Raw genomic sequence first — 12,409 nt, 5'->3', positions numbered from 1 at the left:
CGGCCCGTTCCGGATATCGTGGGGAGGCCGGCCTCCCTTCGGGGCCCTGTCCTCACAACTAAGCGTCACTGAGCCCTCACGATGAGCCGTGCGCGCCCCCCCTGGCCCTCCCACACCACTTTAGCCATCGCCATGCAATGCCGGGCAGGAGCCGGACACGCACACCGGGAGCCACAGAGCTTGAGGGGGCAACGCGGCACCGGAATTAACACCGGCAGGTGATTTCCACTGAACGTACCTGAGTCCGGGCCCAAGCCCTCACCCTCGCGGCTTCAGTTACACACCACCTACTTAATTAAGATGCCAGAAGTTGTAACAGAAATTCACCACCGTGCAAAATAAAAAAACACGCGCTGTGCATGAGCCCCGTTACAGGAGACGCGGGAAGGGGAAAGTGAGGTGGCAGAAGGGAGGAGTGGGGCGACCCGGGCCGGGGGCAGCCTGGGCACAGGGGTCACGGGAACGCCCCACCTCGTGGCTCGGCCGTGGTTACACAACTGTCTGCATTTGTCAAAACAAAATGAACTGTGCACTTATGAAGCGATGAATATTAATGTATGCAAATTCTACCTTAATAAGCCTGATTTCTTAAACATGTCATGAATAAGCTCCAATTTAGCTTGGGGTTTCAACTCAACCTAACCGTGAGGGGTGGAGCCGGGCCGACCTCCCGGGCTCGCCACTGGGGACAGCGTCGGCTCCTGCATCTAGGACAGGCTCCAGCGCACACGGCTCCGTGGCCCTGGGCGCAGTGGAGGGCAAGGGCCTGGACTCAGGAGAGCCAGCCTGCCCCACGGTCACCGCCCGCAAATGACAGCCACCTCTTGAGGTGTGCAGTGAGAACCGGCCGGGCGCCTCAGCCGGAACTCGCCAGGCTCAGGCCACACCCCTGCCCCCCCCACCAGCCCTGGGGCCACCGTCCGCCTTCCGGGTGGCGTCCCAGCGACCGCACAGTCACCTACGACCTTGGTCACCGGCTCTCACGGCACCTGGCTTCGTGCGTGCTGTCGGCGGGCTGCCGGGAGCGCGGGTTTCGTGTGATAAGGTCCAAGCGGGTGCCGTCCGGCCTGAATGTTTTACCTCGCTCTTGGGCATTCTGCGCGGGTCCCCCAGGGAAATCCACGAGGGAGCGTGTGGGTCGTGAGTGTGTGCCAACGTCCTCGCTGCCCACTGGGCCACAGAGCTGGGCGAACCCGTGATGTGTGGAAGTTCAGCAAGACCCAAAGCGAAGGTCAAATGAGCGAACTATGTCTAAAGTGCCACGGCCACAAGCCGGGTCCCCTCGCAGCAGGAGGGCCGTGGATTCCTGAGAAACACCGAGGGACAGGGCCATGCCCGCCGGCCGCCGCGCGCCCCTGCCGGCCAGCACTCAGGCGGAACCGAGGGCCCTAGGACAGGCCCAGGCCAGCATTACCCGTGGCCGCTGCCCTCCCAGCCACCGAAAGCCAGAGGCAGAGAGCACACGCAGCGTGGCCGCCTCAAGAGGAGGTTTGTGCAGTGTTTCCACCCAGAAGCAACACGCACGGACCAGACCATAGCCGGTGAGCAATTCCACACAGGGCCACGCCTCGTGGCACGTGGGACTGGCCTGACACAGTATCGCACGTGAACAGTAGAATTCATGGTGATCACGTGAAACCTTCATTTCTCTTTACTGACATTGACATTAAAGAGCAAAGGAAAACACCATGACCATTCAAGGGGCGGACTGCGGAGAAGAGGCGCCTTGCTCACCGCCCAGCAGATTCACCGCGCTTCGTAAGCGAAGGGGCTGTGGGCTCTGTGGGCTCTGTGGGCTCCCGTCTCCAAGGACCCCATGGCAAACGTGGGTCACGTGGTCACTGACCGTGGAGCTGTTTCTCCAGAATCTTCCTGTTTGCCCCGTGTCGCTCCCTCTGAGGTGCAGGACAAAGAGAGGTGAGGCGCTGTGGGGCGGAGCCGCTCCCAGGCTCGGGGCTCTCTGCAGATGCAGCAAAGGAGACCCGGCTGCTTCGGAACACAGGCCCGGCCCACAAGACCCAGGGACCGGCTCCTCTGACACCCAGAGCAGGGAGAGCAGCCGCGGCCGGGTGAGCAGAACTCTGGTGAGGACTGAGCCCCTGCGGCTAAAGGCGTGGCTCTGTGAACATTTCATTGACAGTGTTGCATCGGGGCCCTCGCAGCCACCAAGGGCCCCGGACCGCCGGGGGAGCACAGGCCACTCTGCGGGAAAGCGGCTTCTTGCCTTCGGTACCAAACGGTCAGCAATTTGCTTTCTACTTTCAGAAAATACTTTCTCCGCTTGTCTCCAGCCCCATTTATTCTCTGATACTTTATTATTCCGAGATCATGGATGTTTTCCAAGATACTCAATTTTGGAGCTGTCTCAAAGTCCTTTCCAGATGGAGGAAGGACATAAATTAGACTCACAGGGATGAAATTAAACCATTCTGCTATTTGGAGTTTGATCAATGAAAAGGTGATGAAATGTGTGGCCACCGTTTTGGAGCCTGACTCGGGCAAACTAGAAATGAGGTCAGTCTGTCGGTCTGTCGGTCTGTCGGTCTGTCTGTCTGCGGGTGAGTGAACCGGGAAGGGCGCCTAACATCGGTAGCAATCGGGGAAACCTTTCAGATGCAAGAAATCTCCCACCATCGTTCACCCTGTAGGGACTCGCGTTTTCTGAAGCAATCTGTGCCCTTCTCATTCACTGATGGCTATTTATTGTCTTGCCACGAATGTATTCATAGATGTGCCCAGAGTGTCTGTTGAGACTTATCTAGTGCTGGGGGCAGAGCCAATTACAGGCACGTTCCTCCTGGAACGCCAGACAGAGGCTCCACCCTGTGCCCTCAATGCCAGAGCACCTTTTCTGCCCAGATACATGTGAAAACATGCATGGGGGCAGAACACTCCGATGGCCCCCGGAGTCCGGCCCTTTTGTGCTCATGTCCAGTGTGCTCCGTTTCCTTTGGGTGTAAACAGAACCAGCAGATGTGATTGCTGGTCCTCAACTGAGTTATCTCACACGTCAAAAGGATTTTACAGACACCATTAAGGCCGCTAGTCAGTTAGTGTTGAGTTAGCCAACAGGGAGACCATGCCCAGTGGGCCTGCCCTGGTCAGGTGGTGCTTAAACAAAGCTGGAGACATGCAAAGCAGCAGAAATGATGTTGCTGGCCTTCACATCACGCTGTGAAATGCCCGTGGTGGGGCCGCATGACAGGAACCTGCGGACAATCTCTAGGAGCCGAGATTCTGATCAACTGTCTTCAGGAAAGTGGAAAGTTCAGTCATATAGCCACAAGGAACTGAATTCTGCCAATGCCAAGTGACCTTGGAAGGGACCTGGTCACAGCTGACACCTTGGTTCAGCCTGGGGAGACCCTGAACACAGTTGATCCTGCTAGCCCACAGGAGGACATGTGACCTAGGGGACCATGAAATGATAAATAGGGTTGTTTTAAGCATGAAAGTATTAGATAATTTACTTTGCAGAAATAGAAAAAGAATAGAGTGTCTTATAAGTGCTTTTCCTTTTTCTAATAGCCTATCAAAAGTGAAACAATCTGTGATCCTACATTAAGCTAATGTTATCTTAATCAGAAGTAAAAGAGCTAGCTGCTCCGTTAATTTACTCGGGATAAATTATGCAGGATGCTCCTTGCCCTGCAGAACGCTGACTGATAAGCCCATGGACCACCCTATTGGGAAACACTGAAATATGTAATGTCCAGGACGGCACTGGGTGGCCTTGATGATGATGCCCCGATACAGAAGCTTGACGAGCAATACTTGAGCTAATGTCCATTCTATTTCAAAATTCTACAGCCATTGTTTCTTCATAACGTTTTCTGCTTTCTCTTTCTCTGCCCCATTCTTCCTGAGAGGCTGATTAGATGTAAAACCATCTAATGGTTTTTCATAGTAAAGCCATCTAACAGGTGAGGGGGCTCCTCTTCTTTCCCCTAGTTACCCCCCCATAGACAGCCCCCCACAAAGACCACGGCCGAATGTCTTCCCCTGTGCAGACAAGCTGGGTTTTCCGGGTCAACATCTCGTGTAGCAAGCGGGAGGGATACTCATTAGAATGGCCTGCTCCAGGGGACGAGCAGGGACAGGACTCGCCTTCGGACTCTGTGTCCCCAACACAATTCCTGGCACAGAGTATGTTCCTGACACATAAATGGAAACAAATCGGCACGATATTCTCTCTTTAATCCATCTGTTTTACCAGAGATACAAGAGAACCTGGTACCCCAAAAAGATATGGTAGTGAGACCCCACGTGGGGTCAGAGCAGGAGGGGTGCTCAGTGGGCAGGAAGCACCTGGAGCAGAAGGAAAGTCAGGGCCCTGACGCCGCCCCTCCCGCGTACCCCAGCGTGGCTGTGCCACCGGATCAGCGCCCTGGTCTTCCCACTGCTGCTGTTGGGACCCCGCGCCCAGTGGGCCCCTGCTGAAGGGAGCCGCTGCCGTACCGCCCTGGCCCCTGGGCGGCCGCACCAGCTGTCTGGGCTCTCAGGACTTTCTCTTTGGGAAAATAGAGCTCATGTGCCTCCCGCAGCTGTGCTGAGGCTCAATGAGGCAATTCAGGGATCCGCCACACCAGGCCCCTTTGTTCAGACTGCGCCTCCCACTGCCCGCACGCAGGAGCCGGCCCGCCACTCTCCTCTCCGACCGGCGTCCCCTGGCCACGCACAGGCAATTCACTCAGGCGTCTCTGTCCTTTTCTCCTGGGGTCATGCACACGGAGACACTGGTCTGGAACTTCCAGGTCAGGGTTTCAGGCCTGTATCAGAGTCACCTGGTTGCCATATTAAAAGCAGTTTTTTTTTTGTTTTGTTTTGTTTTGTTTTGTTTAGTTTTATTTGTGCATACAGAACTGGGGCACAGGCCAGAGGTGCAGGGGCGGTGAGAGGCTTCACCAGAGACAGAACAGGGAGCGGAACAGGGCGACTGACAAAGTCCACTGCTGAGGGGAGCAGCGGGCGGGTCAGGAGAGGTCTGCCGCGCCCTGTGGTCCCCTCCGGGGCAGGTGGGGATCGAACTCATGCAGAAGCGGCTTTAGCTTCTCAGTGCTGCGCTGTAACCTGCTGCGCCCCCAGGGAGGGCCCGAGCAGATTTTAAGACCTCACTGCTCGCAGGAGGTCTGCAGCCTTCAAAGCTGTCCGGAGGACGCCACAGGCCACTAAAGTGGGACGACCCCCCAATCCTTTCTGAGGCAGCAGAGCCCACTCACCCCTCCTGGGTTACCTGAGACGGGGTGCAACTTCCATGCACGGTGCCATGTGCGTGGAGAACGCCTGCTGCCCGCCTTCACCTGCTCCATCCAGAGAATCAGGGCAGGGAGCGCGTCCGGGCGCACAGCAGGGGCTCGGACCCAGGCTGCACTGGCTCGGGACCCAGTTAGCGAGAACTCTGAGTCACGGCGGAACGGGGCACCCCAAGCCCGGAGTGTGGACAGTCACAAACCCGGTCCCCTGGCACCCCGCACGTGGACAAAGGGGGGGAGGGCTGTGGGCCCCACTTGGAGCAGGGCTGCTCGCATGGGGCGACATTCTCAGCACGTAGTGACCGTTAGCCTGGCCCGGGGCCACTTCTCTGCGCCACGGCTTGGCAGCCAGGCAGGGAGGCAGAAGAAGGAGATGAGACTTGGACACCAATAAGGACTCGCTTTTCTGCAGTGCTCCTCGGGCCAGGCTCCCACTGACCACTGCACCGGTCGTCGCCCTTAATCGGTCCAGCAGCCCGAGACCGTGGCATTTCCGAGGCTCAAGGGCTCGCCAAGGTCACTCCGTCAGCAAGACCCCGGCAGCCTCAGTCCGGAGCCCACTCTCAGTCAGCCCTCCGCCTTTGTCCGCCCCCTCCCTCCCGGGGTTTCACTGAAGCGTAGACAAGTGCCACCCCCCCAATTTCCTGGTGGATGGTGGCCAAATGATGTCAGACAGCCCTCGTGAAACTCGGCTGCCCCCGCTGGCTCCTGGCCACCTCGCGGCTCCCAGAACGTTCCCTGTGAGCTGCTGAAGGGACCCCAGGCCCAGCCGGACCTTCCGACGCACGAAATTCAGACCGTGACCCCGCGCACCTCCCCATGACCCCATCCTCCCAGGCCAGCCCCCGGGCGGGGGTGCACAGGGGGCAGGCACAGGCTGCACTCGGACCAGCGCGGGCAGGGGCACCCCCTCTGCAGTCTCCCTGCACCTCCCTGTGGACAGAGGCTCAGAGGTGCCCCGGAGGCTCCGAGAAGGAACATCTAGCAGTCACCCGAGAGGCAGCCCTGGGTGCAGGGGCTCTAGCAGTCTGTGGGGGCTCTCTGCTGTCCCACGGGAGACGGCCTTCCCCAGCGCCCCTCACCTGGAGGCCCTGACTCCTTCGATCAGCCAGAGCGGGGAGCCCCTGCGGAGAGGGGCCAAGACAGCGGGTCTGGACACGGCTCTGGCGCAGCCTGCAGCCTGGTTTGGACGGCGGCGGGGCTGCTTTCATGCCTTTGACACCCGCAGCAGGAAAGGAACCTCTGCTTCCCTCCTATTTGGTCTCTTGCCTTCTTTTTTTAAGATTTATTTTTATTTGTGCGTAACTAAACTGGGGTACAGGCCAGAGGTGTAGGGGTGAGAGGACTCCCCAGAGACAGAGCAGGGAGCAGCACAGGCAGATGGGTTGAAATCCACTGCTGAGGGGAGCAGCGGGGAGACAGGAGGGGTCTGCTGTGCCCTGGGGGTCCCTCCCTGAGTTCTGGAGATAGACTCAGGCCACAGTGACAGCCTGAGGCGTTACTTAACCCCTAGGCTGCTGGGCGGGGGGCTCTTTGCCTTCTTAACCCTTAAATAAAGTTACCTGCACTTAAAATATGAGCACTTTTCTTCTGCACATAAAATAACAAACCAACAAAAACCCTGTCATTGAAGTGAAGAGTCGCCCCTGCCGGGAGGAGATACCTGCGCCTCGTCCGGCTGGAGGACTGAGGGTGCAGGCCCCCGAAGGGCACACACAACCCAGGGCCAGGAAGAAGCCACCATGGCAGGAGCTGAATGGCCCTCCCCAAAGCAGCACACGGAAGAACTTCCACCTGGGCCCCCCGGGGTCCTCGGCTTGGTCTCAGGCTGTCACCGTGGGGCCTGAGTCCATCTCCGGCCAGGGAATGAGCCACAGGGTGCAGCGGACCCCTCCTGACCCGCCTGCGGCTCCCCTCAGCAGCTCTGCTCAGCTCTGCTCCCCCCTCTGTCTCTGGTGAGTCCTCTCACCCCCCACAACTCTAGCCTGCACCCTAGTTCTTGCTTGCCTAAGTAAAATCTTAAAAAGAGGCCCTCCCGGGGGCACAAAAGATTAGGACGCAGCACTGCAGCCGGCCACAGCTGCAGCAGTGCAAGTTCGAGCCCCGCCCCGGAGGTGACCCCAGGGCGCGGCAGACCCCTCCTGTCTCCCCGCTGCTCCCTCAGCAGTGGACTTCATCCATCTGCCTGTCTGCTCCCACTCTGTCTCTGGTGAAGCCTCTCAGCACCCCCACACCTCTGGCCTGCACCCCAGTTCTGTATGCATGGATAAATAAATCCTTTTTAAAAAAACTCTTAAAAAGAAGTGCTCATCACGGCTTACAGTCGTGGAAATGCAAGCGAAGCCACAGTGAGAGGCCACTTCCTGCCTGGAGAAGGGCCCACATCAGCGCGGCCAGAAGCCGCGGGTGCAGGGAGGTGTGGACACAGGAGTCCCCTGCGCGGGGTGCAGCCGGCCGGCCCTGCGGACACCTCTGCAGCTCTCTCAGAATAGAAGAACAGACAGAGCGCGTCCAGCCCCTGGCCTCTGCCCGCAGACGGACACCGGCGCGGGGGTCTGCGCTGAGGGCTCGCCGCGGGGCCGCTGACCGTAGCTGTGCCGTGGGGAGGCCTGTGCCTGGCGCCAGGCGCGCAGACCGGGAGGCTGATGCCCGACACGAGGGAACACTGCTCGGCCGCGAACAGTCTTGGGATTTTCCCATTTGCTACAACATGGATGAGCGAAAGGGAACATGCTGAGCAGAACACGTCGGGATATCCGGTGATTTTACCCATGTGAGGAGTATAGAGAAACTACACGAAGGAACAGACCAAGCCAAACCAACCAGGAATCTGACCGCAGAACTGAGGTACCAGGGCAAAGAGACTGGGGTGGTTTAAAGAGGAGGGGGCCCGCTGGGCAGTGCGGAGGGTTCTGGGGGCCCTCTGGGGGGTGTGGTGTGGCGGGAAGCTGTACCCCTACATCATATTCAGTGTGTATAACGACCACTATTTATTACGCCAATAAACACGATGCCGTCAAAAAGCAAAACAAAAAGCACAAGCTCTTTTCTTTCGTGACTCGGGTTCCCACAGCAGCGGTGACCAGTCCCCGAAGCCGGGGTCGTCCGGGCCGCGGCAGTCGCCCTCGGGAGGGGCCACCTCCCGCCATGACGGGCTCACTGGGCGGTGGTTTCCAGACACTGGACCCCACGCTAGCTGGGCTGTGGCCCTGGGCGGGGGACGCGTCCGAGGCCTGGTGGCCATGGGTGGGGCCGGACACAGAGAGGCCTGGAGGCTGGAATGCGCGGGGCCACGCCCAGAGAAGAGACCTGCAAGGACAGCGCCCAGGGAGGCCCAGGCCAGGACTGGACAGCAACTTGCACAGCTTGAGAGAAACTGCTGGAATCCAAAAGAGGCGCGCCGTGAAGCCTCGGGCCAGACGCTTGCAGGACCCAGCGCTGAACACCCTGCCCGGCCGCGCATGCCCAGCAGAGCCGGGGGCCGAGCGTCCGGGCCTCCCCTCGGCCTTCCCGGGCAGGCGGGTGTTCCCTGCGGGTGAGGCGGGCCTGCCGGCCGCAGCAGGCCTAGCTGGCCCTGCCCCTGCGCACGGGGCGCCTCGGGGTCTTCCCTAGTGGTCAGAACTGAAAATGTCTCCAGACGTCCCGAGCACCCCGGGGGTTAAACCACGCGCTTGAGGGCCGCAGACCTGGCCGAAGCCTGCCGCAGGGAGCTGCGAAAGGACCCGACAGTTTCTAAGGACGTCGCCTCGTGCCAGAAGACGCGCCTCCAAGGAAGGGAACGCGGTCAGGCACCGGGCCAGGCACTTGGCCTTGGCTGGGCCAGCGGCCTACGTGCAAAGCTCCTGTGTGGGGTCAGCCCCTGGCGTGGCCGGAAGGGGCACCCACCTCCCGGTAAGTGTCGCCGCCACCCACAGAGTCAGCATAGCGCACGGGGAGCAGGGGTGTGGGGTGACGGGTGTGCTCAGGCTCTGCTGTGGCTCTGGGGGCGTGGGCGACACAGCTCTCGGGGAGTACCGGGACGGGGCGGTGGCTCCCGGGCATGGGCTGCCTGCCTCGTCAAGGGCAGGGACCCAAGGGGAAGGCTCTCCAGGCGCGGACGCGAGTCTCCGCAGATGCCCGCAGCGGCTCTTGTCAGAAAGGCTCGGCGGTGGGCAAGACCATGCCAACTCTCATCGGAGGGTGGAGACGCAAGCCCGTCTCTGAACTCCCAGCTTCCAGAGTTGGGGATCACCCCCCTCTGCCTCCGGGCCTCAGGGAATCTCAGCCTGGACACAGCCAGACCTCCCACGCAGGGCCGCCGGCCACCCAGCGAGGGCTCGCTCGTGTCTAAAACGTAGCCCACAAGTACGCAGGGAGAAGCAGCCTTGACATCGTTGTTTTTAAAAGTTTGACAATCGTGCTTTGCTAACAGGAAGACAAGGATCTCAGGGCCTCCCTGGTGGTGCAGGGGTTAAGTCTCAGCTCTGTCACCACGACAGCCCACTGCAACAGCCTGAGCGCAATCCCGGGCCAGGGAGTGACCACAGGGGCTGCAGACCTCTCCTGTCTCCACTGTTAGCAGCAGTGGATTTCAGTGGATCCGCCTGTTCCGCTCCCCACTCTGTCTCTGGGGAGTCCTCTCACCCCCTGCACCTCTGGTCTGCACCCCAGTTCTTGTACACAAAAATAATTAAAATTTTTAAAGGAAAATAAAGACAAAGATCTCGGCATCCTCACCACTGTCTGCTTCCCATCTGGTCACCTTTGGGCTGGACACTTCAGCTCACACTGCTGGTCAAAGCAGTGTGTTAACTGCAGGGCAGAACGGGCCAGGCTGCTCCTGCCCCAGGTGGGAAGAGGCATCTCGGAGTGTGACCACCATTCTGGACCAGCCCACTGTTTTAGAAAAAGGCCATTTGTTGACCTTAAACTCAACTCATGCAGGTCCTCATAAGAGGTCTTGACACCCTGGATTTTTTTTTTTTTTTTTAAGATTCATTGATGCATACAGAACTCGGGTACAGGCCAGAGGTGCAGGGGTGGTGAGGGGCTTCACCAGAGTGTGGGGAGCAGAACAGGCCGACTGACGAAGTCCACTGCTGAGGGGGTCAGGAGCGGTCTGCCACACCCTGTGGGTCACCCCCGGGGCAGGGATCAAACTTGTGCTGAAGCAGCTTTAGCTTCTCCGTGCTGTGCATCACCCACTGGGCCACCAGGAAGGGCCCCGGCCTCCCCCAGCCTCTCTCAGCCTCTCCCAGCCTCCTTCACCCTGGGTTTTATAGAAACACAATCTCAAACTCACTTGTACGGAGAATCAGCTGGTGTCCCTTACCCAGCACCTCTGTGCTTTGAGGGTCCCCGCTCCCCCGGACCTTGCCTGTTTTTCACCCTGTCAGGACTTCTTGGCCAGAGCCCCGGCAGGTTACCCAGGGCCCTGGAGCTGGCGAGAGAGGGGTCACCGGTCTGGGGCCGGCGACAGGACCCCAGGCAGCTAATTGGGGTCCACCAGAACCTGGCAAGCAGCCTCCTGTCCGGGACTGGTGGGGATCACGAAGGAAGCGTCAAAGCGTGGGCGACATTTCAGGCCTGAGGGGCCTGACACTGAACAGCGGGGGCTCCAGACCCCCACCCCCGGCCGCTCTCGGGCGCGCCAGCCTGGAAACGGAAGCCCTGGGCAGCTTCCCTGTGGCACGTGGGCCCCGCCTGGTACCGGGGGGCGGCCTGGGCCCCCCCTTTCAGGTCACACTCAGGCGACTCAGGCGACAGCTCACAACCTCTAGTTAGTAACTGGGGGCTTGGGCCAGGTGCGGTCATGTAGCTGTAACTGCCCATGTCTTTGGTGCTTTCATGGTCTGCGAAGGTGGAGCTTTCTGGGCTGATCTGGCCACTGCGACCCGAGGTGCAAACAAGCTTTACGCATAAACTCGGGAGCACAGCGCTGCTCTTGGCCATCAGGGCTGCGAGGGAGCTGTGACGCTTCTGTAAAATGCCAGATAATATAATTCAACGAGTTTTTTCTCTCTCTAAGTCTGAAAAATAACCCGAGGGAAAATTACCCTCTGATAAGATTCTGTCCCCATCTGATCCCCATCCGATTAATTACTTGTGAATAATAACAGCTCTGGTTTCTCAATTATATTCTAATTGCACACCTTTTGCTCTGGTTGATTGGGCAATGAACTAATGAACAACTATTACTGAATTTAATTAACACCATTATTTCCTGGGTCTTTGTATCTCTGTGGCGAACATGGAAATTCACCGTCCCGGGTCTGCACCGGGAGAAAGCCGCCCGGAGCCCTGCAGAACGGGTTCTCCCGTCACCCTGGAACAAGGAAGCCCAGTGTAAGAACAAAGCTCGGCGGGTTTGCCAGCTGCCGGGAGCTTCTCCTGGAAACGGCATGGGCGCTCAGAAAGGTTGCCTTGCCGTAAACATGGGCCGTTCGCACGCCGCCCTTATCGAAGGAGAGGCACAGATGAGGTGCATGGAGTCAGATTCCAGGCCAGCCACGCTCGCCCCGTGAGCAGTACAAGCTCATCACCTGGCCTGCGTGTTCACTCCCAGGGAGGACGGCTCGGGCCGCCACAGCCACAGAGGCGAGTGTCCCTCACAGGCTTCTGTCACTCTGCCACCCCGAATCTCCCGCCTTCTCTTTTCCCAAGAAGTGCTGTTTGAAAATCAGACGCCAGCCTCAGACGCCGAAGCCCGCTTTTACCGGCTTAGCCGAAATCTCCCTGCTCCGACTCCATCACGGCGCGTCTTCTGCTCGTCTGGGCCCTGCCCGTCAGCGAACACATAGGAATTTGCTTCTAAAGACAGGTGACCGCAAACGTACAGAGCCGGGAGCACTGTCTGCACAGAGCCTCCTGCGGGCTCTCAGTGAGGGCCCCGGCCACCAGCACAGGGCCTCGGGGCCGCCACAGTGTGGGAACCGCCTGCCCGGGAGCGGCCCCCCACGCCCGCCTTCAGACACCGAATTCTGTGGGGATGACAGAGTCGCTTCCCAGTCCTTGGGGAAAACGACAGGCAGCTGACCCGGTCATCGGGACAGCCGGAACCCCCGAACTGCGTGTGCCGGGCAGCCTCGCGGCTCTGAGCTGGGGTGGCCCTGCCCCCGCGGGGGCGGCGTACCTCGAGTCTGCCGGCCGTCCGCTGGGCGGTCTTCACGCCCCCATGC

The sequence above is a fragment of the Condylura cristata genome, unplaced genomic scaffold (genome assembly GCF_000260355.1).
Source record: "Condylura cristata isolate star-nosed mole 26May11 unplaced genomic scaffold, ConCri1.0 scaffold00011, whole genome shotgun sequence".
NCBI classification, from domain to species: Eukaryota; Metazoa; Chordata; class Mammalia; order Eulipotyphla; family Talpidae; genus Condylura; species Condylura cristata.
The sequence above is the reverse complement of the archived record's forward strand: the minus strand, read 5'-3'. Positions refer to the sequence as shown.